Source organism: Peromyscus maniculatus, chromosome 5, assembly GCF_049852395.1.
Source record: "Peromyscus maniculatus bairdii isolate BWxNUB_F1_BW_parent chromosome 5, HU_Pman_BW_mat_3.1, whole genome shotgun sequence".
Classification (NCBI taxonomy): domain Eukaryota; kingdom Metazoa; phylum Chordata; class Mammalia; order Rodentia; family Cricetidae; genus Peromyscus; species Peromyscus maniculatus.
Genome location: NC_134856.1, coordinates 89,039,032 through 89,064,403, shown reverse-complemented (window position 1 = coordinate 89,064,403; position 25,372 = coordinate 89,039,032). Strand labels below are relative to the sequence as shown.

General features: G+C 38.7%; 1 non-coding gene across 1 annotated transcript; it reads right to left on the bottom strand.

Annotated features, from left to right (window-relative positions):
• Nucleotides 1-13,420: 13,420 nt before the first annotated feature.
• On the bottom strand, nucleotides 13,421-13,493 carry Trnak-cuu (transfer RNA lysine (anticodon CUU)). The gene has a single exon. It is a non-coding gene; the product is annotated as a tRNA-Lys (tRNA).
• Between the last annotated feature and the right edge of the window lie 11,879 nt (nucleotides 13,494-25,372).

Genomic DNA, 25,372 nt, shown 5'->3' with positions numbered 1-25,372 from the left:
TTTTGTTCCTGTCAACAGTGCATTCTTAGTAAATATAAATGTGACCATGATCCTACTCCATAAAAACTAATGCAGAAATGACATCATACATTCTGCAGAGTCACAGCTGTCTTATCCAAGTCCACTGTCCTCAGTCCAACACCTGGAAATAACTGGCCAATTGCCACATCAGTGTCATAAAATGACCTGTAGCCAGCATGCCAGCATCCACCTTTAAGATCTCCCAAGGATGTGGGGATGTGGGGTGGCTTGGGAAAGAGGGCTGGGGGAATGGGAGGAGGGAGGAGGGAGGGTCTGTGGATAGCATGTGGAGTGAGTAGAAAATTTCTTAATAAAGAAAAATGAAAAAAAAAGATCTCCCAAGGATATCACTCACTAGAAAGGAGCATTGGTATAATCTGCCATGCAGGAGAAATTAGACATGATCTATAAGCTGACACAGCATTTCAACAACGGCAACACAGTTTTGACGTGGTGCTTTTCAAGCTACTGTGCCAATTTTCCTTTTTTGTGTCTGACCTCATTTTCTTCTACTTTCTGAGTGACATCCTGTGGCCTAGTCACTATATATATATATATATATATATATATATATATATATATATATATATATTCCAAAATGTTCTAGACCTATGTAAGTCATTTCTCTAGAATCACATCCACATTTCTAAGTAATGACAGCAGAGTTTGCCTGGATTATGAATGCCCCAGAACATCATATCTAAAACTGTACTTGCCTGTCATACTAAGCCAGATATTCTGATTTCTACTTATCAGTGTATCACTGTCCAATTGACTCACAAAAACACGTTTCTGTTTTCTCCTTTAACTTTTATTTTGTTCCTATACCCATTAATCAATCAACTCTTCCATCCTGAGGATGGTCTTCTGATTTCCCCATCATATTTTCAGCTAAGGTTATTTATATTCTGAGTCATTTTAAAATCTAAATCCATACCTTATACTTTGAAAACACGTACTCAGTATTCAAATCCCTTTTAAATATGTAAGAGAGGCTTACAGACATTAGTCTACATTCCCTCAATCACCAGATATGTGACAGTCAGATTTAAATGTATTTTCTGGCGGCATTTCTATTTGGCAGCATTATCTGTCTTAGCAAATCAATAGAGAAATCATTCATTTTTTATCAAATTATCACAAATGCAAAAGCTTAACTATTTTGAGAAGGGGCCAGAGAGAGAGTCCATGATAGGAAGTAATTGCTGTTCATTCACTATTGAGATTGTCATTTCCAGTTAAGATTGTCAAAATAGAATAGATGATTAGCTCATCTGGCCAAAGATGAAAATTGTTTTGAATCTTATGTCTTCTTACTAACCTGTTTTAGACAAATCAAAGACATGAAGTTAAAATAAGATTTGTTTCATGATATAGCTGCAACCTGATACCTCTCTAAGCCTCCTAACATTTTATAGGCTGGGGTGTGATATTTAATACATTATACATATGAACAAATATATATCCATTATTATGAATATATTAGTCATTATATATATGAATATATATGTCTTTATTCCTGTATTTGTTTTGTAATGATAGTATTTGCTAATACAGCATTCATCAATGTTAAAATCTTTAGTTTACTGAGTAAGTATTTTATGTGTGTGCATGTTTTTATGTGTCTGCATTACCCATGTGTGTGCTTTGTGCAGAAAATAGAGCCCAGTCTTGGCTGTTTTTCCTCAAGTACCACTCACTGATTTTTGTGAGGATCTCTTACTGTCCTGAACTGACTAGATTAGGCTAATTGACCTGTGCCTGTCTCTGATTCCCCAGTACTGGGTGCTAAGTCCTTGCATCCTGAAGGCCTCTCCACTGACACAGTAATCCAAATCAGACAAATTAGAAAAGGCTCAGTTTAATGGGTAAAGCATTCCTGGGTGATTCCCTGGCCCCACAGAGAGGAGATGGGGATGACAGACTGGAAGAACTATGTTTCTGTTTTCTGGGATGCAGTTTATATACCCTGTGGGGATGGTCTTGAACCTCTCCGCGGGAGGAGTTGTATTTGGCAGGTTTTGAAGGGGCGGGTTTAGGGAAAGAGATAGAGGAGGGGAGTTGAGGTGGATCTTCCACCAGAACATTCCATACTCTTTGTGTATAGGGATGCCCGTTCAAGTCTGACTACTTCCTGTAGGCATGGGGCGAAATGGGGAAAAGGAGACAGGAATTGGTAAACTCACATTCAGGAAAAGGTGCAAATGGAGAAGCATCTGGTTAATTGTCATCCTGGGAACCTCAGCCATCTGTTTCTTGAGGAAGCAAAGAAGACAAGTTTCTAGGGAAAACAAATAGACCATTAACATCTGCCCTAGTTGTACTGTAAAGATGAATGTACAGAGCAGAAAAGCAGATAGGCCCTTTACTGGGATATCTTCAAAAACTGGAGGGTGGAGGGTCCCAGTTGCTGGACAGACCAGGTATCCTGAATAGGCACCCACTTGAGCCTGGAGAGATGGTACCAGCATGGATGTACCAAGAACTTGGCAGCTGAGGGGGTGGTGAAGATCACAGTATGAATGGAGAAGGGACCTCAGAAGAGAAATGTAGAGGAGGTACCTGGCCAGTGGGGGAGTTTGGGCTGGGAGGTGGTGATTGAAGAGGAAAGGTCTTCCATAAAGGAGATCAAAAGGTCTCAAACCTGTAGGAGAGTGTGGGGTGGTCCGGAGACGGGTAAGGGGAATGGGGAGAAGGGAGGGCCAAGATAACCTGAGTTCAATGGAGAGCTTGGTGAGCTGTTGTTTGATGAGTCCATTGGCCTTCTCAACCTTTCCTAAGGATAAAGGTGTCAACCATAGTTAGGAGATAACAGAGTTCTTTAGGTGTGGGCATGTGAGTGAAGTCCACCTGCCAATCCTCGCCTGGTTGGTGTCCTCGAAGCTGGTACAGAGGCTGACATATCTGGAGAGCCCCTGTGAATGAACCTGTGAAATACTCAGGAGAGTGTGGGGCCTTGTTGAGTGTGCCCTCCAAAAGGCTGAGAACATTGCAACCAAGCAGAGGTGCAGGGCAAGCAGGTAAGACCAGAAAAAAAAAAAAAAAAAAAAAAAAAAAACGAGTGTGAGAAGGATCCCCTGCAAGAATGCAGGGAAGTGTCAGGGTCTTAAGTGGGAAGGAAGGGATCCCGTCCACCCTTGTGACAGAAATTGGTGAGGGAACTGTAGGACCTGAGTGAGATATCAAACAGAATACGTAGTTCTCATGTCCAAAAGAAAGTCAATGGACTTACCTGTTACCTGTAGTGTCACCCGAGGCTCAGAGAGGGCAATGGGAGTCAGCAGGTCTAGACTGTGTCAGTTCTCTGCCAGGCTTAGGCGCTCTCAGTTGCCAGTGTTGGTGAGGCTGGACCTCCATGGCCTGGCATAGAGGATGAGCCTGCACTGGGGCATTCTGATTTCCAGTACCCAGACTGTCAGCAGACAGAGTATGGCCTCCTGGGCGGCTGGGGGTCAGGGCAATACCTTGACCAGTGGCCCTGCTTACTGCATGTGAAGCAAGTTTTTGGTGGAGCTGACTGGGCCTGAGCTCCGGCAGAATGAAGCCTCATGACTGACTTCCCTTGCATCCCTTGTGGGGGCCCTGGTGGCCTCAGAGCAGCTGCAAAGACTTGGACTTGGAGCATGTTCTGTTGCAGCCTTGTCCCTCCGGTTGACTTGACTGTCATTCTTGAGCATTAAAAACTTTAAAAGCCATTTTCACCAATTCCTGTAGGGGAGTTTGGGGATCCTCCTCAGCCTTTTACATTTTTTTCTATTATCTGGCACTGACTGAGAAATGAAATGTGTGGGAAGGCAAGAGTCTGGCAAGACTAAGTATAAGAAGAAACCAGGGAAGATTTTGGCATTAAGCCAGTGTGTAGGTTGAGGCATTGGGAGATAGGGAGAGCAGTTGCAGGGAGGGGAGGACAGGAAGGAGGGTAAGGAGGAGGAATTTGGTCTTAGATTTGTGCCTTCGGAGGAGTGAGTTGGGTAGGTACAGTTTGGGGGAAGTGGGGGAGGGGTCAGTGTCTCCAGCAGTGAATGGAACATGTACTCCCCTAAGAGGGGGTTGGGCAGGTAGAGTTTGGGGGATGTGGGGGAGGGGCCAGTGTCCCTGGCAGCATGGTCAGAGTGGAATTTTAGGATCCCAGTTGTGGTGATATTTTATTTGTGCTGAAATGTGGTGGTGATATTCTATTTGCATGTTAATAAATAAAGTTTGCCTCTCCAGGCAAATTCAGAGGAAATAGCAAGGAATTTTAAGTAAAAACAAAAGTCAGGCAGTGGTAGCACATGCCCTTAATCCTATCACTTAGCAGGCAGTGTCTCTGTATGTTCAAGGCCCATACTAGGGAACAGAGCCAACCATGGTGACACACGCCTTTAATCCCAGTGCCCAGTAGCCACCATAGAGACTTGAAAGTCTGTACAGACAGGCAGTGACAAGGAAGTGAGGTAGCTGAGCTAAGATAGCCAATAAGAGGGCAGAACAGGAAGGCAATAAAAGCCTGGGTAGACAGGAAGTAGCTTGCATTTGGAAGCTGCACAGCTGGTGAGGTAAGGTTGGCTGGTGGCTCTTCCTATTTCCCTGATCTCTCTAAGGCTTCCACTCATATTTGACTATGTGTTTTTTATTTAATAACACCATTTAGAAATTTGTTTACACCCAGTTCCCAGATAGGCGGGAATATGGAGGCACCATGACCCTAGCCAACAAGACTGGTGCTGTGAGACATTGGCCCCTGTAGGGAAGGCAGGAATGCCAAACCCCCAAACCGAGCACATAGGGCATTTCTGTCCAGTTATATCATATAGCCCCAATTTGAATAGATTTTGTAAAAGACTCCGCAGGGACATTTGGGGATCAGGCTTTGAATGGCAAGTGCCATTTCTCAAGTCTATGCCAGGGACCCAAAGCCTAGCAGAATGTGTCCACTGTGGTAAGTCTTGGGTCAAAAAAAAAAAAAAAAAAAAATGGAGGAGTGTGGGGAATTCCCTTCAACAGAACGTTCTGGAGAATGGGTCCCACGGAACAAAGGCAGCCATTTACTCCAGAATGGGTTGGGGGCCTGGTGAGGCCACGTCTTTGGCAGGCCACCCCGAAAATCGAAGAGGCCCTGGGCCTCCTAGGCAATGACTTGGAAAGGAAACTTACCCAGCTGGGAGCCAATCTCATTTTGGCAGAGAGCAGGTGTAGGGGAGAGGGGTGTTTTCCCACCATGCAGCCCTGGGCCAGTGGGGAAAAAAAAATCAGCTCTCCCTCGGTGGGACCTCCAGATGATAAGTTTTTTTTGCACCCACCTGGCTTCTTGGTGTCTTTTTTTTTTTTTTTTTTTTTTTTTTGTGGTTTTTCGAGACAGGGTTTCTCTGTGTAGCTTTGCGCCTTTCCTGGAACTCACTTGGTAGCCCAGGCTGGCCTCGAACTCACAGAGATCCGCCTGGCTCTGCCTCCCGAGTGCTGGGATTAAAGGCGTGCGCCACCACCGCCCGGCCTTGGTGTCTTTTATATTTGTGAAAATGTTGCAAGAACACAAAGAGTTCTTCATATGCTCCCACAGAGCCTTTGTTTAAGCTCTGCTGTCCTCTTGCTCTTGCACCCAATAACATTTTATTTTTTAATAATTTTGAAAGGATGTTGCATATAAAATGTCTCTACTGCCTAACATAAACATCTTTTACTCGGAAACAAAACATTTTTTACAAAGGTACAATCTAATAAATTCAGGAAATCAGTGTTGGTGCAATGTCAGTCTTTCTCAGGAAGCTTGTTGTGGATTTTAGCAATTGCCCCTATATTGTCACTTACACACACACACACACACACACACACACACACACACACACAATCAATTTGATTGATTTCATTAGATTGTCTGGCCTGTCTAATTTTCCTTTGTTTAGAACAGTTTTTGAGTCATTTTATATTTTAATATATTGATATGTTAAATAGTATTTAACTTATATTTTATTACAGATTGTCAATGTGGGTTTTAGCTGATGTTTTCTCACAAATGGATTTTAGTTTTAGATGAGTCATAGAAATAACACAAACATGAACTTGTTAGAAGATAATCAACACCACTTAATTCCATTTCTACAGTGGAAATACTCCAGTCTTAAAGACAAATGAGAATTTTGAAATCAGCGCTAGGCACCTAGCATTGTGTCGGAAGCTGATAATTGCTTGTTACATTTAAGATATGTTAAATTATTTCATGGTATGGATAAGTATGGAAGGCATGTAAAAGCATATCAAGACAAATTATGTTTTAAAATGTTTATATTACTAAGAACCTAAAACAAAAATAAACACTAATTTTACCACAGTATCCTAATAAGGGTGTTTGGACACAAGAAATGAAGCTATAAAATATATAGTGCCTTTTCCATGCCCAGTATCCATTTCTAAAGTTAGTAAATAAATGGAATCAATAAATAGATTGCATTGTTATGCATGTTTAGCTGTTATTAAACAATAATTTTTAATGGACTGTAGCCAGTATAATAGTCCATGAGAAGAGACATTGCAGAAGAACACACTGTGCTGACTTTAGCCAACTCACTAGACACAGATATCTCAATTTTTTAATAAACTTTGATATATTCTTTCTAGGCACAAATGTTCTTCCATTCTACATTTACAGGAAAAATGCAATATGTCTGAAATTTTTAGCTGTTAATTACAATCAGTGGTGAGTATTTAATAAACTGAACACTCATACAAATAGAAAACTGTAGCACACGACTTAAGTACTTAAACTATGAACAATGTTATCATGAATTATTACTACCCTTTAATATATTTTTCTAATAAGCTTCTTATTTGGTTACAACATTAGAAAGTGGGAACAGGTTTACCCATGTGGGTATTTTTTTCTTCCACTTATATACCAATATTTAAAATTAATTGGGTACTCTTATGCTATTGCTTATAGAAATGAATATTGAAATCACAAAATGTTCTTGGTTTTAAGGTAGGACAAAAATGTTTGATTAACTTTTTTGCAGTGCTGGGGAATGAGTGCAAAACATCCCCAATGCTAGTCAAGTGTGGGTTACAACCTCAGTACTGTTGAATGTCTTAAAAATATTTTGCAGGGAGAAGTGGAGAGAGAGCTCAGGTGTTAAAATTTTTTTCACGTAAGCATGAGGAACTGAGTTTGGATTCCTTGCACCAATGCAAAAGGTTAGATGTAGCAGGGCACACCTGTAATCCCAGCACCTATGAGGTGAAGACAGGAAAATTCCAGGGGCCAATAATTCCAGTCAAACAGGAGAGTCCCGACACAGTCAGAATCTTAAAAATTGAGGTGCAAACTCAGAAAGATATGTCTGATATTGACATCTAGTTTTCATACACACACACATACAGAGGGGGAGAGAGAGAGAGAGAGAGAGAGAGAGAGAGAGAGAGAGAGAGAGAGAGAGAGAGAGAGATTCTCCCGGCTCTGTCTAGCAGCCTTGTTCTGTATGAAGAACTTCACTGGAACCAAAACTCTGCCAATGTCTTAGAAGAGTGGGGAAGAAGAGTATGAAGTTTTATCATGTCTCTAGAGGTAAATTCTGATTGTAATTGCTGTGGCCCCTTTTTGAATACTGACTAAATCTTCAAGGTGAATGGTATACATTTCATACATTTAATGTAGGTACTGCATTTATTGACATCTTTATAATGAACTATGTCTAAGTCTTAAAACAAATCTGAATAGGCTGGGCAAATCATTATATTCTTCTGAGAAAAATGTTGAGATATTTTAACTCTACAAAGCATAGTTGATTTTCAGGAAAAAAAATGGTAGCAAGGCATTTAAATGCCATGGCACACAAAATTATGTGAAGAGGGGGTGAAATCAGCTATGGCTCTAGCTGCTCAGGTCTAGCACTCTCAACTAGGAATACCCCCAGGCTTCTATAAACTGGTGTTACCTTGGGAATTTTGTGGGAATGCAGAATTTAATCTAACACTGAGAATTGTTTTAGTATGTGAATGTGCATATATGTTCAGCTTAACCTATCTGTGCAAGTGCAAATACACACATGTTACCTGGACAAGTGTCACTTAAAGTCATGTGACAAGGTGCCTTTAAGCAGAGCTTCCCATCTGTTTGCAAGCACATACTATGTAAATTCAAGGAGGAAGATGGCTATCCTTTCCACCTTTTAAAAATTATTATTATTTTATTTTTGTTGTTTTGAGACAGGGTTTCTCTGTGTAACAGTCCTGACTGTTCTGGAGCTCATTTTGCAGACCAGGCTGGCCTTGAAGTTAGAGAGATCCACCTGCCTCTGCCTCCCAAGTACTGGAATTAAACTACCACTTGGCTTTTTCCCATTCTTTTTGAAAAAGAAAACATACAGAGTGATGTTAACTTAGTAAGTATCAGAGTTGGGATGGAGTTTAAAACGAGCTGACACAGCGTCTTGAAGACTAGACTTTGAGGACAAGTTTGTTTCTCAACAGAGAGAATGTTCTTTATCATCTATTGTTTTTCACAGTAAAATCCTCTAATGGTGTCTTTATAATGCAACTTGCTCTTTGTTTTGTACAATTCTCTAGTTTTCTGGCATCTTTCCCTCTTTAACATTTTCTACTTCAGATCCTTTTACTTCAGCCACACTGAACCAATCCAAATAATATTCCTGTTGGTTATTGCCCCTTTGAATAATTGTCCGCAGCTGTTTCATCACATTACTTCCTATGCTCCAGAAATCACAGTGTTCACAGCTCCTTTAAGGCTAGCTTCACGAACTTAGAATTACACTATAGAAGAAAATTACTTAATTTTCTCATTGTCACAATAATACATATTTACTTGTTTTATTAGAATCAAATCAATAGAGATAAATGCTTTTTCCAAATGTCAAGTTCATACACATACAAATGAATGCTCCTATAACTAAAACTATCAGCTTGCGTAGATGAGGAATTGGTAAATAGGATTTTAGAAAGTAGGATTATACTCATTCTATCGTGGTTGAAACTTTTTGGTTATTTAATTTAACAAGGTTTTCCTTTTTGTTTGTTGGTGTAGCATGAATCTGAAATGGTCTTATTAATAAAAACAAACCCAGAGCCAGGTATAGGGGTGAACGCTGAAAGATCAGAGAAACAGAGCAAGCCAGCCAACCTTACCTTGCCAATTTCTCAGCTGATCTTGTTTCCTCAAACTGAAAGCCTCTGTGTTCTCATCCAAATGGATCCCAGCTGAACTGCTGCTAAAAGCTTAACAAGGCTCTAGTTCCTGGTCCTCATGCCTTATAGGCCTTTGTGCTTCCTGCCATCACTTTCTGGGATTAAAGGCGTGTGTCACCATGCCTGGCTGTTTCCAATGTGGCTTTGAACTCAAAGAGATCCAGATGGATCTCTCCCTCTGGAATGCTAGGATTAAAGGTGTGAGTGTCACCATTTTCTGGCCTTGGCTGTTCTGTTCTCTGACCCCAGATAAGTTTATTAGGGCGCATAATATATTGGAGGACACAATATCACCACATTTCCCCCTTTTTGTCTAAGATAATAAAAGAAGCTTATCCAATAAGTCTATACAATTTATACAGTCAAGAATTACATTAACAATATCTAGTCCATTAACATTTGACAGATTCATACAAAAAACTCCATTATATACATTAACAATGTCCAGTCCATTATCATTTGACAAATTCAGATAAAAATTTTCATTACTTATCCTATTTAAAACAAGTAGTTCCTTTTTAAAAGTAGATTCAATAATCTCCCTTTTTATCTTATCTTGTTGATTTTGAGACAGGATCTATAGACCAGATTGCCTTTGAGTTCAGTTCCCTACCTATGAGGTAGAAGATAACCTTTGAATGTCTAATCTCCTACCTCTACTTCCAGAGAGTCAAAATTACATTACATGTATGTGCCATTACCCATGCTTTTATGTAGTACTCAGGACAGGACCAAGGGCTTTTTGTATGTTAGGTAAGCACTCTTCCAATTGGGTTGTATTGCATACCTCTGGATGAGTTTTGAGTATAGTATTATTAAGTCTTGAATCAAACAATTGTCCTTTCTTAAAATGTTGTGTTATCAGCCCCATTCAGATAAAAGCAACAGAGGACAAATAGAGATTACTTTCATCATTCATAAAATGAGTTCTTTGAACAGACATTTTATTTGTCTTTTTTATGATATTTTGATTTTGGCTTTCAGATATCTTTCATAGACTTCTACAAATCATATGGTGTTTCAAGAGAGAAAGCCTCTGAGTTTCCCTTTAGTCTCTTTGTAACTAACTCAGTAAGTAGCAGAGACTGGGCATTCATTCAGTCTCTGTCTGGAGAGCTCATGAATGAAATTTTATTAAATTCCCTTAAGACCTTTTTTTTCTGTATCAGTGATGAAATTCTTCAGTTTAAAAAATCTTTTTTTTCCAAAGTATATCATGAAAAACATAAGCACAATATGTGCATTTCATATGTTTATTTATAAGCATCAGAGTTTTGAAAACCACCGTTTACATTTTCAAGGAGTCTTCTGTCAGACATCTTTAGGCACACAGTTTTGATGTCTGCATTTGGATGTGGTCATAAAATTTCTTTACACACACTCAAACAGCAATACCATCAGCTAATTGCTGCTTCAATCAGCCACCTGTGCTGCAGAAGCTGAGCCAGCACAGACAAATGGACGCTGGTAAATAAAACATGAAATTGTCAAAAGATCCGTGACAAATGGGAGACAGCATCCCACACCCAGATCACGTGAGCAATCAGAGCACAGCACACCAAATACAAAATTCATAATAATGCAATATTTATATAAAGGCCAATTGCACTTCACTTTATGTTCACAGCCAGGCCTTTTCTTTTTGTTGTTGTGTTGTGTGTGGTGTTTGTGTGTGTGCATCTATGTGTGGTGCTAACTTGCCCCTACAGGCCATGTTGAAGCCAGAGGTTAACATTAGAACATCCTTCCCTACCACTGACTACATTGGTTTTTGAGACTGTCTCTCACTGAACTTGGTTCATTAGTTTGTTTAGACTGGCTGAAGAGGAAAGCTCAGAAATCACTTGCTTCTGATCCCAGCACTCTGATTCCAGGCTGCACCCAGCTTCTTTCCATGGATGATGAACACAAAGACAGAAGTCCACATGCTTGTATGCTGAACACTTTACCACTGACTATTTTCCCAGATTTTCATCATGTATTTTAATAGATACTACTAAGCATTTTTGTTAACTGTTAATAATATGAACTATAATTGTTAAGTAAAGTCCAAGTAGCAGTGAAATGAGGGCAGCAGATTAGAGCTCAAAAATTAAAAGGAAAAAGGCCTTGCAAATATTGTTTGCACTTAGGAATGGACAAATGCCACAATGCAGAATGAAATAAATTGCCAATTTTCCACATATAAATTTTGTTTTTTTTCTGCTCTCTCCATTCCATGCTTAAAAAGGCTAAAAACAGTATTTAATAAAGTAAAATATGCTAGCTGTTCCAAATTGACCATTAAGATGCAACCTTGAGTTTAATAAAGGTTGATTTTGATTCTGAACTGTTTTTTCCTGTGTGTGACCTTAAAATTTAACCCAATGTAGGTTTCTATATAGCTTTTTCAAACATCTTATTGTTCATTGTTTATCCCTCAATCCTCTCACCTCCTCTACCCTCCCTTTTCATATCTCTCCACACTTAAAACTATCACACACACAGGCATGCACACACACACACACACACACACACACAAACACACACACACACAGAGACAGAGACAGAGAGACACACACATACACACACACACACACACACAGAGAGAGAGAGAGAGAGAGAGAGTTTTCCATGGTTGTCCCTTATAAGATGAAATTTTTAGATGTTTTAAGTATGAATGGTCATAGTAATATTTTGTGTGACAAATAATATAAATCACAGCAAATAGCTGTAAAAATTAAGAGTTTTGATATTCCCTAGTTTGATATGTGTTAAAAGTATATGAAAATAATCATAAGACATAAATTACATATTTATAAATTATAGTACAATATAACATTTTAAACCCCCAATTAGATCTTCTCTCATAGTACCAAGAATATCTACTTTCTCAAATCTAGTGATTCCTCCAAATGGATCTCATTACATAACCTTTTAACCATCAAAGCATTCCTATGGAATAAGGATTAATATTGTTCAACCAAGTGAGGTACAAAAAACAAAAGTATTCCTAAATGATTTAGCATCTTTCTGTGAATTCAGACCAAGCAGTGAGGGCATAATGGCTCTCTTCCTAGTCATAATGCTGTAATGTCCAAGATAAAGAAAACAGTCTTTATGTCAAAACGTTAGACAAAGCTATGAGGATGAGACTTGGCTTTATTTTCCCATCGCTGCTCTTCCTTTATCAGTCTTCTTATACTAATCCATGTAGCCTTACTTTGCAGTTCCTATTCTACCATAGATTTTGAAAGATCAAAGCATTTCAGAAATTCTGAAGCCCCATCAAAATGTAATCCCCTCTGAGAGGGATGGCCATAGCTGGCCTGAAAATTCGAGCAATCCTGCTGTGAAAAAATGAGAAATGATTACTTTGGACATGGGGGAAATGCCTTTAGCTTCAAGCCTAGGCTTCCTGTGTAGTATGTATAAAGCAGAGATTAAACCCCCAGCTAATGTTCTATCCAAAAGAAGCACTTGTGTATATCCTCAGCTTTTCCACTTAGACAAGATGAAGAGCTAAGTGAATACAGCTGCAAGTTAAGCCATTTGTTCCAGATGGCACAGATACTTCAAACTTGGTGCTCCCGAGGCTATGGAAACACAATGAATTTCATTCCAGCAGATTCAATAATGTGTTTGCCATGTTTACTTCTCTAATATACGAATGAGATGTGTGTCAACTAAAGTGACTATCAATACCCACAAAACAGAGTACAGAAATGAGATAAATATCCATAAAACCAGACTTTAAATATGTCTTTGACTCACTGATACAATTATTTTGAGTACTTATATTTTAGCTTTAAAAATCTTTTTCACGGGCTAGAGAGATGCCTCAGTAAAGCACATGCCATGCAAATATGAAGATCAGATTCAGATCCCTAGAACACTGCTGTGGATATCACTCTATATAAATAAAACACTGATGGCCAGTTGCCAGGCAGGAAGTAGGTGGGACAAGGAGAGAGGAGAATTCTGGGAAGCGGAAGGCTGAGGGGAGAGACACTGCAGCCACCGCCAGGATAAGCAGCATGTGAAGACGCTGGGAAGCCACCAGCCACGTGGCAAGGTATAGATTTATAAAAATGGGTTAATTTAAGATAAAAGAACAGTTAGCAGGAAGCCTGCCACGGCCATACAGTTTATAAGTGATATAAGTGTCTGAGTGATTATTTTATAAGTGGATTGTGGGACTGCGGGGCTTGGGGAACCTGGAGAGAAGCCCTCCGGCAACAAATGGCGCCCAACGTGGGGCACGAACCCACGACCCTGAGATTAAGAGTCTCATGCTCTACCGACTGAGCTAGCCGGGCTGGCGTAGTCGGCAGGATTAGTTAAGTCTTCTAGGTATACATAGAGATATTTCAGATAGATAGGTAATCTTCAAACACTTCATAGACCTAGAAAATATGGCATTTAAATAACTTAAAATTCTGTTGACATGAGACACAATTGCTCCTGGCTGCACCAATTGATCCCGAGAGAATGTTGGGCTTCTAAGACATTTCCATTTGGAAGTTTGTCTTTTGGCACAAAATGGCCTACTGGGCAAAGAACTGCCCTTGCCTTGATGGCTGACAGTACAAATGCAATGCTGTCCTTTCTGGACAAGCGGGACACAAGGAAAGTGACCACTGTACTCTGCCAAGACAGGGTAAGATGGTCTCTCAAAATTCCTGCTTCTGAAAATGGTCTGTCAGATACTCTAGGCCTATAGCCAATTTGAATGCACCAACAATGCTGAGAAACATTAGGTGACTGTCCAGGCTGCCAGCCGTCTTGGTCTACTCTTGCAAGATTCCCAAAGTTGCTTACATCCGTCTACCATTTCTCAGGTACCATTATGTTCCTTCTCAGGTCTTTAATGTGGTTGAAGACTAGATAGTCGTAATTTCCTCAGTTATCATAAAAGATAAGATAGCTATAAAACCTTAAACTCACAAATATAAGATAGATAGGACATCTTCTTTAATATTGTAACTATAATTCTTGCTTGGTAATGGTTTTGTTATATGTAATTTTACCATGTTAAAGTTAAAACCTTCCTTTTTAAAAAAAGAAGAAAGGGGAAGTGCTGTGGATATCACTCTATATAAATAAAACACTGATGGCCAGTTGCCAGGCAGGAAGTAGGTGGGACAAGGAGAGAGGAGAATTCTGGGAAGCGGAAGGCTGAGGGGAGAGACACTGCAGCCACCGCCAGGATAAGCAGCATGTGAAGACGCTGGGAAGCCACCAGCCACGTGGCAAGGTATAGATTTATAAAAATGGGTTAATTTAAGATAAAAGAACAGTTAGCAGGAAGCCTGCCACGGCCATACAGTTTATAAGTGATATAAGTGTCTGAGTGATTATTTTATAAGTGGATTGTGGGACTGCGGGGCTTGGGGAACCTGGAGAGAAGCCCTCCGGCAACAGAACACATGTAATGCCAGGCACACACACATGTATGTGTAACCATACACATGCAAACATTCATACACACATACCACACACAAAGCATACATTATATAATCACATATTATATAACATTTTAATTGATTACACTTTAATTATATTTCTATATGGATAAAGCTCTAAGAAACTATTTCTTATTTGCAAGTATGTATTTATAGATGTGTCCATATGTTTTCTTTTGCCTGAGGAGTATGAATCAATGATGAGAATCAGGAATAAATCTTTGTGCTCTAGACATTAGGTTTGTCAATCATTAAAGAAACAGCCCAAGGTCTGCCATCAGACTGTCAAGATGCCTCACTGCCTCACATTTTTTCCCCTGGCTGCTGCTGTGACCAATGTAATTTCCTCCTGTGGTCACAGAAGCATGCCTATCATAGTTGCTGAAATCTCACAAGCATCTTCTCTATATATCCTTAGCTTCTCCAAATTTTCCCCAGTCCTGCCTTTGCTGGACAGCTGCACCCACATGCACTTATCATACTCACTGTCCATGTGAAAGGACTTAGCATAACCTCAGTTTCTAGCATGCCTGCATCTCTCAGAATGTGCCACCACATATGCTGAACTGAGAAACCCCCACCTACTGAGTATCAGTCCCTTCACCATCCTTCCACCTGGAGGAGGCTTGGGGACAACAACAGTCATTTACCATGCAGCCTGTTGTCTTGGAATGATCATCTAAGATGCATTTATTCTGCAATCTGACTCCTGGTTTTCTTACTAACTGTCTAGCAACTGTGAAGTTGGCAAAATAATGGTAGCTCCCCGGGAGCATCTTACAATTTGCATTTTTATAAAAAAAATTAAAAACACCCATTTGACAACAAAAATTGTCAATTTAACCAGCTATAGTAGTACTTATAGTATAAACAATAACCATAATGTATACACCACACATCTCTACATACTTGAAGTGTCCCCATGCATAGAAATAGGGGCTGACATTGCTGCTGTGGGTAAGAGAGAAATTTCAAGGAAAGGGTGAAGCCATTACCGTGTGGTAAGTGTTTTTCTGTGTTTATTTTAATTACAGGTCTATGAACATTTAGATAAGTGATCTCTGTACATGGCAACTTTGGTTCACATTAAATAAGTCAGATCTGAAAAAAGATCTCTGCTTAGTTCTCCAAAATGTTAAAAGACCTGAGAAATGAAGAGATACCACGTGTCTCTATTTCAGCTAGGTAGCAAATACAGGGATTCATCCACTCATGAACCCTTTAATGAATTCATTCGATTTCTGCATGGCTGGGTGAGGTCATATCTCCTACTCTACTAACCAGCTTCCAGGTCAGTTATCAAGGATATCTCAGGGCTAATTTTCTGCTCAAAATCTTCTCCATATTTTAATAAACTAGAGTGCATTAGTTTTGAAGAAATCAAAAAAAGGAGAATTCTCACAATAAAATGGAAGTGTCATCAAAGAAGGGGCTTGACAATGAGCCAATGAATGGCCTGATACTGTAGAAAGCAAGGCAGTACTCCAGCAAGTCATTTGCATGAAGAATGCATGGGTAAGAGGTGAAATGTGTGGAAAACTGAGTTGAGTGTGGTTTAGCATGGTTGGGACGCTACTGAGATTTTTGTTACATAATGAGGTTCATGGAAGAAGAATTCTTCTCTTCATGTGATTAGCTACTCACTTCTGGAATATTGCACCCTTAGGAGATTTCACCCAACTGATGACCATTGGCTAAGAAAGAACGAAACACTAAGCTAATTTGGGCTGGGCAATTACAAACTGAATCTGTGAATAGTAGGGAAGGCTCTGAGATAGCATGAGCCTTTTGTATATGTAAGTGAGTAGACATTTTCAGAGGTCTCTCAAGGGGAACAGTCCACAGGTCTCTTCCTTAACTTAAAAAATCCTATTTATTATATATGTATGTCAGTGTGTGGAGGGCATGCACACATGTATGTGTATACACATCACAGATTGTGTGTAGAAGTAAGAGGGTAACTTTCCAGAGTTGGTTCTCTCCATCCACTTTCTAAATCCTAGCCATCATACTGCTGCGGTTCGTACGTATATACACTGAACTGTCTCACTGGCCCTGCTTATCTTGTATATGGATTCACATGTATTACATGATAATAACATATGGTATCATGTAGACACAGATGCTTTTTCAATCTTACTCATGCATTGCTCAAGCATGAAAGTGATCTCTCAACCCCATTTCACTCCAATATCTGTCAATCAGGATTGCATTTGGTTTAATGTAACAGAATCTCAAACTGTAGCAAAGATTTTCAAAGGATGCTTTCATCTTATTGAAAGAAGGCTGTCAGGTGGCATTTTACTCATGGTAGTACAGTCACTCCACATTTCACTTTCTTCTTACCATTCTTACACTGTGACACCAATGCAGCTGTTGGCTGTCAATCATGGTGGAGGCATTGCAGGTGGTAGGATGTAAAAGGACTGTTCTTTACTGTTGTCCTGGAATTTCCTAATGTCACTGTACCCTATTGGCAGAGAGCAACATTCATCTGGATTGGTGTATTGTATGCAGACCATGCATGGAAGAATGAAAGAGGCATTAGGGTTGGAAACAGCCACTGTTGCTTGTAGCATCTTAGCACTATATTTTACTTTCCCTTATTGCTAAGACCTGAGAAGCAATGAGATAATGGCCCTACATAGCTTACCAAACCTGTGCCCCTTTAATATAAGACTCTTGTAATTTTTATATTATTTTAATTTCCCAACCCACTTTCAACTTGATTGGTCAGCTCTATGCCTTCTTCACTACTCATTCTAATCTATAAATATAGAAATAGCAACAATGGGAGGCGCTTTCAGTTATAATGTCTATTTGTCATCTCGTCACGATGGGCTAGAGTGAATGGCTCCCACATAGTCTTGATCTTACCTCATGTACTTACCAACGATCTGGTCTTCACCTAGTTATTAACCGTTAAGGTGAAATTTTCAATGTGATGCCTCTGCACTGGATATCAAAGATAGCTCTGAATATCTCAAAGACAAACAGAAAATTGTTTCAATAGAAAGACTGTTTTTTAAAGAATAAGTTGTTTAAGAAGAGGAAAGTATGCTTGACACTATATTGTTAAACATACTGCTACTAGTGATGGTTAAATGACAGGTGTAGGAACTTACTGAGGAAAAGCTATTATCACCAGAAAATCGATCTCCCAAGTCCATAGTGAGCTTGGAAGCAGCAGTGAACACATTGTTGTCACAGTGTTGAGATGACCGAACAATAATAGCTCAGTGATAAATGGAATTAAAGTGCATAGGATGAAAGGACATACAAAGACCTTTAGACTCAAAAATTCATGTTAAGCTTATTGCAAATATTTTTAGATAAGTGAGATTTTTAAAGAAAATAACATCTTTGATTGTAAATATATAATATGTATAAATATATTAATAAGTCTTAGTTATTGGAGCTTTATTTTTATTTGATTTACATGAACAGCTGTGGAGAATGTCTGGCATGCTTGTTCAGGTACCCAAAGAGGCCAGAAGAGGGTATCAAAGCCCCTGAAAGCAGAGCTACAGGAAGTTGTCAGCTGCCCAGCTTGTGAGCTGGGACCTGAACTTGCTAAAGAACAGCTAGTGCTCTTAACTCTTAGCAATCTCTCCCGCCACCACATAACTCTTATTAATAGCTTTGTTGATATTTCAGTCCATAATAAGGGTTTGCTAGGTTGTAACTCAACATCTTGTTTCATGTTTATTGTGACGTTTTTTTCGGCTGCGCATCTTTGGCCAAGCCCCTGGATGTCTTTGTTCTTCATTTCTTTGAGAAAAGATACTTTCATTCATTATGCTTTCTTTACAATTCACTTCCTTCTTAGTCAATTCCAAAAGTTGTAGACTATGACATTTTTATGTCTATAGCACAATCAGCTATTAAAATTCTAGAAATGGTGAGACTGCTACTCATTACTTTAGAACAATTCTAATTTACCCTGAGAAGTGTGTTAGAATAATATTATCATGTTTTTTTTTTCTACAAATGGACATTTACTTCAAAAATTTACCTTAAAAAGTTCAACTTACATACTAGTAGCATTATATAGTCTGAGAAGATTAGAGTTAGATATATATATATATAAATATAAATATATAGATACACATATATATTTATATATATGTATATCTATATATTTATATCCTAGGAATAATATATGTGATGTATATGCATATATCATATATATTCAATAATTATTAATGAAAAAGAAGGTCATGAATTTTAGTGAGAGCAAGGAGAGGAATATGGGAGGGTTTGAGGGAAGGAAAGAGAACAGAGATGTTGCAATTATCTTATAATCTCAAAAAGAATTCATCTTCTAAGTCTCCTTCATACATTCATATTCTCAGGGCTCTTTTTTTTTCATTCTGTTTTATTCAAAAGCTATTGTGTTTATTGATATGAACTGTGGTCAGTCTCTCAGAGATTATCAATTGTAATGTTCCTTTTTTTGTTTAGCCAAAGATCCAATTTATGTGAGTGCGTGTGTAAATGTATATATGCTTGATTGTGTGTGTGTGTTTTCATATTTATTTATGACTATGTAATTCAAATTAAACTGGATTTTATGCCATTATTTTTCAATCCATAGAATGCTATTTAAAAAGCTATAGGGGAGATGTCTTATTGAAAAATATAAACTGAAAGCACTAAGCAGTCAATTCCTCACCAATCCACAATAAAAACGGGGGTAGCTTTTCCTCTTCCTTGCTGAAGAGGACTGAGGAGTTGAAGCCCAATGTAATTGCTTGTCTGCTATCAAACTCTTCTCTATACCAACACTTTGTAGGTGAATATTGAACCATTCCTCCAACACCACAAATCTAAATTAACCTGAAATACAACAGGGATTTGAGGAGTTATATCATGAGTCAGGAGAAGCAGAGTCTGAAAATATCTCTATTTCAAGGAACCTTATCTTAATTATTTTTCTTATCAATGTAAGCATAGCATTTTCAAACAATGTACGATAAGTGCAAGACTAAAATACCTATCAGCACACTGCTTCTGACTGTGTAGCCACCACTATGAAATTCCAGACAGCCACTGAATCCCTAGACCCTAGGGACAGAAAATGTGGCACTGAGTTTCACTGAATTCACTCATTTTATCACCATATGTTTGCCTTTTCCTTCACAGAGATGCCCTTTAAAAGGGAATTCTGCATGTGCATCATAAAGACTAACAATGAATTTCAGCAACTAACCAAATTCACTGTTTGGCTAGTTGATTAAATTATATATATATATATATATATATATATATATATATATGAATAAAATGAAACAAAACAGAAAAAGAAAAAGAAAATAGCATCAAGCATAGGCTTACAAAATTCCTCAAACAGTGCAATTCTGTGCAAGCATAGTATCTGAATTAATGGAGACTGGTATTCATTTATAATTATATTAGGGAAAAAAGAAAGGTGCTGGTGATACACTGGTTAGATGAATAAGCTAGACTCAGGTTGTAGGTGGAAGAGAAATTTCAGTGATTCTGTGAAAAGACCTCTTAGCAGATCTTTCCTCAACATCAAACAGAAGCAACGAGAGTCTCATCTTTGCTTGTGTCCTTCAGCTAAATGAGAACTAGCAGGGACAGGATGGCTTTGTGGAATACTCAATCAAACTGGAAGTGTGAACTAACATAGTAGATACCAGCAGTGATAATGTCTTCACTCCTGTACCTTTGGCTTGAAGATTGGTGTATTCTCATGGAGGGATTAAGAAAAGTCCAGATAAGTACTTCACCTAAAAGATTAATAGAAGTATAAATATGTACTTAAATATTTCAGTGTTACAAGATCCACACAGTTTGTTGCTAGATATAATTTCTAGAAGACGTAAAATAGTATATGAATAAACTGTACAATTTGAAGGATGTTATTCAGGAGGATGATACCAGGTATATGAAAAATAAATTGTGATTCCAATAATAAATCAAACTGTTCTATCTCTGTTCAGATTGTAAATCTTCTCAATCTAATTTTAATCTCAATATCATCTAAATTGATACTAAAACATGTTCCATGTATATTACCTAATTTAATATTCCTGTTATGTTGTATGCTTCTCAGTCTAGGTGCAAAATTGTATTTAAAATGCTATAGTTGGGGCATCCTGGGTAGCTCAGTCCATATGTGATAATACTCTCAAAATATTATTGTTTTGTTTAATAAATAAATATGAAAACAAGCAACCTTCTAGGTTTGTCTGTGTTGTGGCTTTGATACTGATACTGGCTTTTTTTTTAGCCTGTATGTCAGGGTGCCAGGGAAAAATATGCCAAGGTAAAGTATGCATTGCCAGTAACTTCACCCTTGATGTCTGGTTAAGGTGACTCTTCCTTGCTTCCTCCTGCAGGGTCACTGGTTTTAATTGTGATGAACAAAACATGGAGAGGAGATACTTTGATGATTTACAAATGGCCTCTCCCGCCGGGCGGTGGTGGCGCACGCCTTTAATCCCAGCACTCGGGAGGCAGAGCCAGGCGGATCGCTGTGAGTTCGAGGCCAGCCTGGGCTACCAAGTGAGCTCCAGGAAAGGCGCAAAACTACGCAGAGAAACCCTGTCTCGAAAAACAAAAAAAACAAAACAAAACAAATGGCCTCTCCTTCATTTTTTCCCCACTAGCTGTAGCATTTTGGCATTGAGTTAATCCTGTTAGTAGTTACATAGGCCTGGGCTGTAGTATTGGAAATTTTATATGCCTACATTCTTTCTGAAAATATTCATTAAATAGCTTTCCTAGGAAGCTATACTTTTTACTTTCATTCATTTGTTTCATTTATTAATGTCAGTATGTGCTCATTGTCTTCTTTGAGTGATAATGCAAATTAATCAGTAGGTAATTGACTGCTCAAGTTTTACCATCACTTGCTCCTCCCTTTTAGACTGTGTCCCTTTTACATGCTTTCCCTAATTTTTATTTTCTTTATAGTTTTGTAAAAAACACCCTTCCAGCAAAGAATTGTCCATGCTCATGTTTTTTGCCTTAACCCTAGAGTTTGTAGAAAAAAACTTGGTGACTTTTATAGAAAATGTTATCTGCAAACAAGGTATAATCATTTATTCATGAAGTATTTTCATCATCATTAAAATGTCACCATTTTAAGAACTTCTTTGTGTGTGTGTGTGTATGCTAAAATACCTACACATATATTTCCTTTGTGTATATGTATATTAATACATGTACATATATTGTTTTTCTTTAACTCTGTAAAATACATTGCATACAATTCTACACATGCACACACATATACATGGATAGACAGATAAGTAGATAGATAGATGATAGATACATAGATGGGTAGATAGATGATAGGTAGATAGATAGACATATGCATATCACATATTGTTAAAATAATGCTGAAATTTCTTTTTCTTTTTTGGGAGGGTAGAATCATATTTTATAATTGTATAGAGATTGAAAGATTCAATTATGCATATTTAAGTGACAATAGCTTACACTTCACTCTCCTTTGTTTTGGTTGTTTTCGGTCCCTTCCAGCATAGTAATTAATGTAATAACTGGTCTACTCACTAGAGCATTATTCTCTTTATTTAACAATATTCACATTCTTGTTCTCTTTTAGAGAATTTCAACAGGAATTTTTACTGTATCAGTGAAAATCTTTGCCCAGACCTCTAATGATTTTAATTAGTATTACAAACTTTCTTCTAGTTTAAAGCATTAGTTGGAAGTACATTTGGAGTTGTAAAGAAAAATAGTGACCGGCTTTCAGCCCCCTGGAAGTTCATAATTTAATCACACTTATTGTGAATGGGACATAGGTGTTTATAGAACTCCTTGGATGATTTTTAAATTTAAGAGAGTTTTTAATTAATATAAGCCTCTGTGTATTTACTTGGGTCTGAGCAGCTGCGGACTGGGTGGGATACATTCAACTACACACACACACACACACACACACACACACACACACACACACACACACATATATGCATCTAAATTAAATGGTCAAATAATGGGGTGCTCAGAGTCCCAATTAGCCATCTCTTATCAGCAATTAAAGCTTCCCATACCAGGATTGGATTGTATATATATGAGTTGTTAGCTAAAGGGGCCCTATGGGAATAATCAGGCTGTTGCCAAGACTATATGTTTCTTTCCATAAACTGACAGCAAACTCCAGTTGCTAAAAACAACACCTATACAAATCATTGAACATGGAGAAGTTGAGCCGGTGCCTCCATAGTGCCTTCACCCCTACCTTCTAGTGTCTTTGGTACAGGAAGTTACTTTGTATGCTACCAAAAGAGAAATGTAAACATCAAGCCAGGCAAAAACATTTTGATCTACAATGTGCAATGGTGGCACAAAGCTTGTGGCAGCAACCAACCAATAACTAATTCGACTTAAGGCTCACTCCATGAGATGAAATACATTACCCCACACACACAGCCCCCCAGTGCTTGGGTGAAAAAGAACTAGAGAATAGATAGCCCTGGGATCTAGGGTAAAACCACATAATATTGGTCTAAAAATAATAAAAAGAAAAACAAACAAAACTAGTTATAAAATGACTCTTAAGAATATTCTGTTATACACATAGATCTATGCCTTGTTCACGCATCATCAGAGAAGCTTCCTCCTTCAGCAGATGGGAACAAATATAGAGACCTGCCAACAGACATTACTCAAAGAATGAGAGACCTTGGAACACTCAGACCTAAGTGGGATGTCTCCATCAAATTCCTCCCCTCAGGGTTCAGGGAACCCTGCAAAAGAGGAGGCAGAAAGAGTGTACTAATACAAACTCACAAAGACTGGAGCAGTGTGCACAAGGCACAGATGGGTTTGTACCAGGTCCTCTGTGTATATACTATGGGTTCCAATTTAGTGTTTTTATGAAAATCTTTATGAGTCTTTGATTTTTGTGCCTTCTTTGGCTCTTTTCTTTCCATTGGTTTGTCCTGTCTAACTTCCATGTTGAAATTTCTAATTCCTGTGCACAACTAGGTTCATTCTGTTTTCTTTTCTCTATTTATAATGTCCTTGATATTAGATATTATATACATAATATAAAAATATAATACATAATTATATTTCCCCACTTCCCTTTCTCCTTCCAAATCCTCCTATGTATCAACCACTTGTTCTTTTTCAAATTCATGGCCTCTTTTTCTTTAAGTGCTGCTTCTGCTTCTGCTGCTGCTGCTGCTGCTCCCGTGTGTGTGTGTGTGTGTGTGTGTGTGTGTGTGTGTGTGTGTGTGTGTGTGTGTTTATTCATTGTGCCATACTAGTCCTTATTGTGATTCACAGGCATGATATCTGGGTAGAGTTATTGGTTGCTTCTCTCCTTTGGAAACCTACATGGCACCTTCTGGTACTATGAAAGCTAGTCTTTAGTGAGAAGGCTTTGAAATAGGTGCTTTCAGACCTTCCCTTTTCTCTGTTAGCCTAGACCCAATTCTTAGGGTCACTCCTAGTACTATAACAGAACATGAGCTGCAACTCCACCCCTTCTTGTGTATACATCCTGTGGATCTCACAGACCATCCCCTACTGCCTTTCCCTTCCTACATCATCACTGTGTCCCAGTCTATAAGTCTGGGACACTACCTGCTCAACCACAGGCTACTCCCATTTATAGACTTCCCAAATTCTCTCCCAGACCTAATTCTCAGGGTTGTCCCTAAACCTTCAGCAGAACACTAGAGGCAGCTTCCCCTCCTTGCCTGTCCATGTCCCCTATGGATCTCTCAAACTATCATCCCTGGGCCTACCCTTCCCCTAGACTCTAATACCATCAAACATTCCCTGTGAACACACTAGAGGAGCAGACCAGAAAAACAAGCAACAGGCTTTCTGGAAATTCAGAAAGGAAACAGGAACCAAGAGACAAAACTCCCACTAACAAAGACAAACCCAGAAATCAGGACATGGACCTATTTATAATTACCCCAAACACAGATGTCTATATGGGACCATAAGAACACAATCAATAACAGTCAAGACAATATGATATCACCAGAGCCCAGCTATCCTACCACATCAGGTCCTGAATATTCCAACATAGCCAAAGCACGCACACGCGCGCGCGTGTACACACACACACACACACACACACACACACACACACACACACACAAAGACCTTAAATACAACTATATGAAGATGGTATAGGTTCCTTTAAAGAAATCCTGAAAATAGACACAAACAAATGGAGGAAATGAATAAATTCCTTAAAGCAAGACAAGGAAAAACAAGCAAACAAACAATTTAAGAAAACAAAATTTTCAAGGCCTGAAAATGGAAATAAAAACACAAAAGAAAACACAAACTGTGGTGGTATTGTGTTCCCCAAAATATTGTGTACCTTAATAAACTTATCTGGGGTCAGAGAACAGAAAAGCCACTAGTTAGGCAGTGATAGCACATGCCATTAATCCTAGCACATGGAAACACATGGACACATTGGAAACAGCCAGGCATGGTGACTCACACCTTTAATCCCAGGAAGCAAGCCTTTAAGCCTAGGGAGTGATGGTAGAAAACAGAAAGGTATATAAGGCGTGAGGACCAGAAACTAGAAGCATTTTGGTCTGGTTAAGCATTTGGCTGGTTAACCTTCAGGCTTTTGAGCAGCAGTTCAGCTGACAGCCATTGGGATGAGGACACAGAAGCTTCCAGTCTGAGGAAACAAGACCAGCTGAGAAGTTGACCAGGTGAGGTTAGCTGTGGCTTGTTCTCTGATCTTCCAG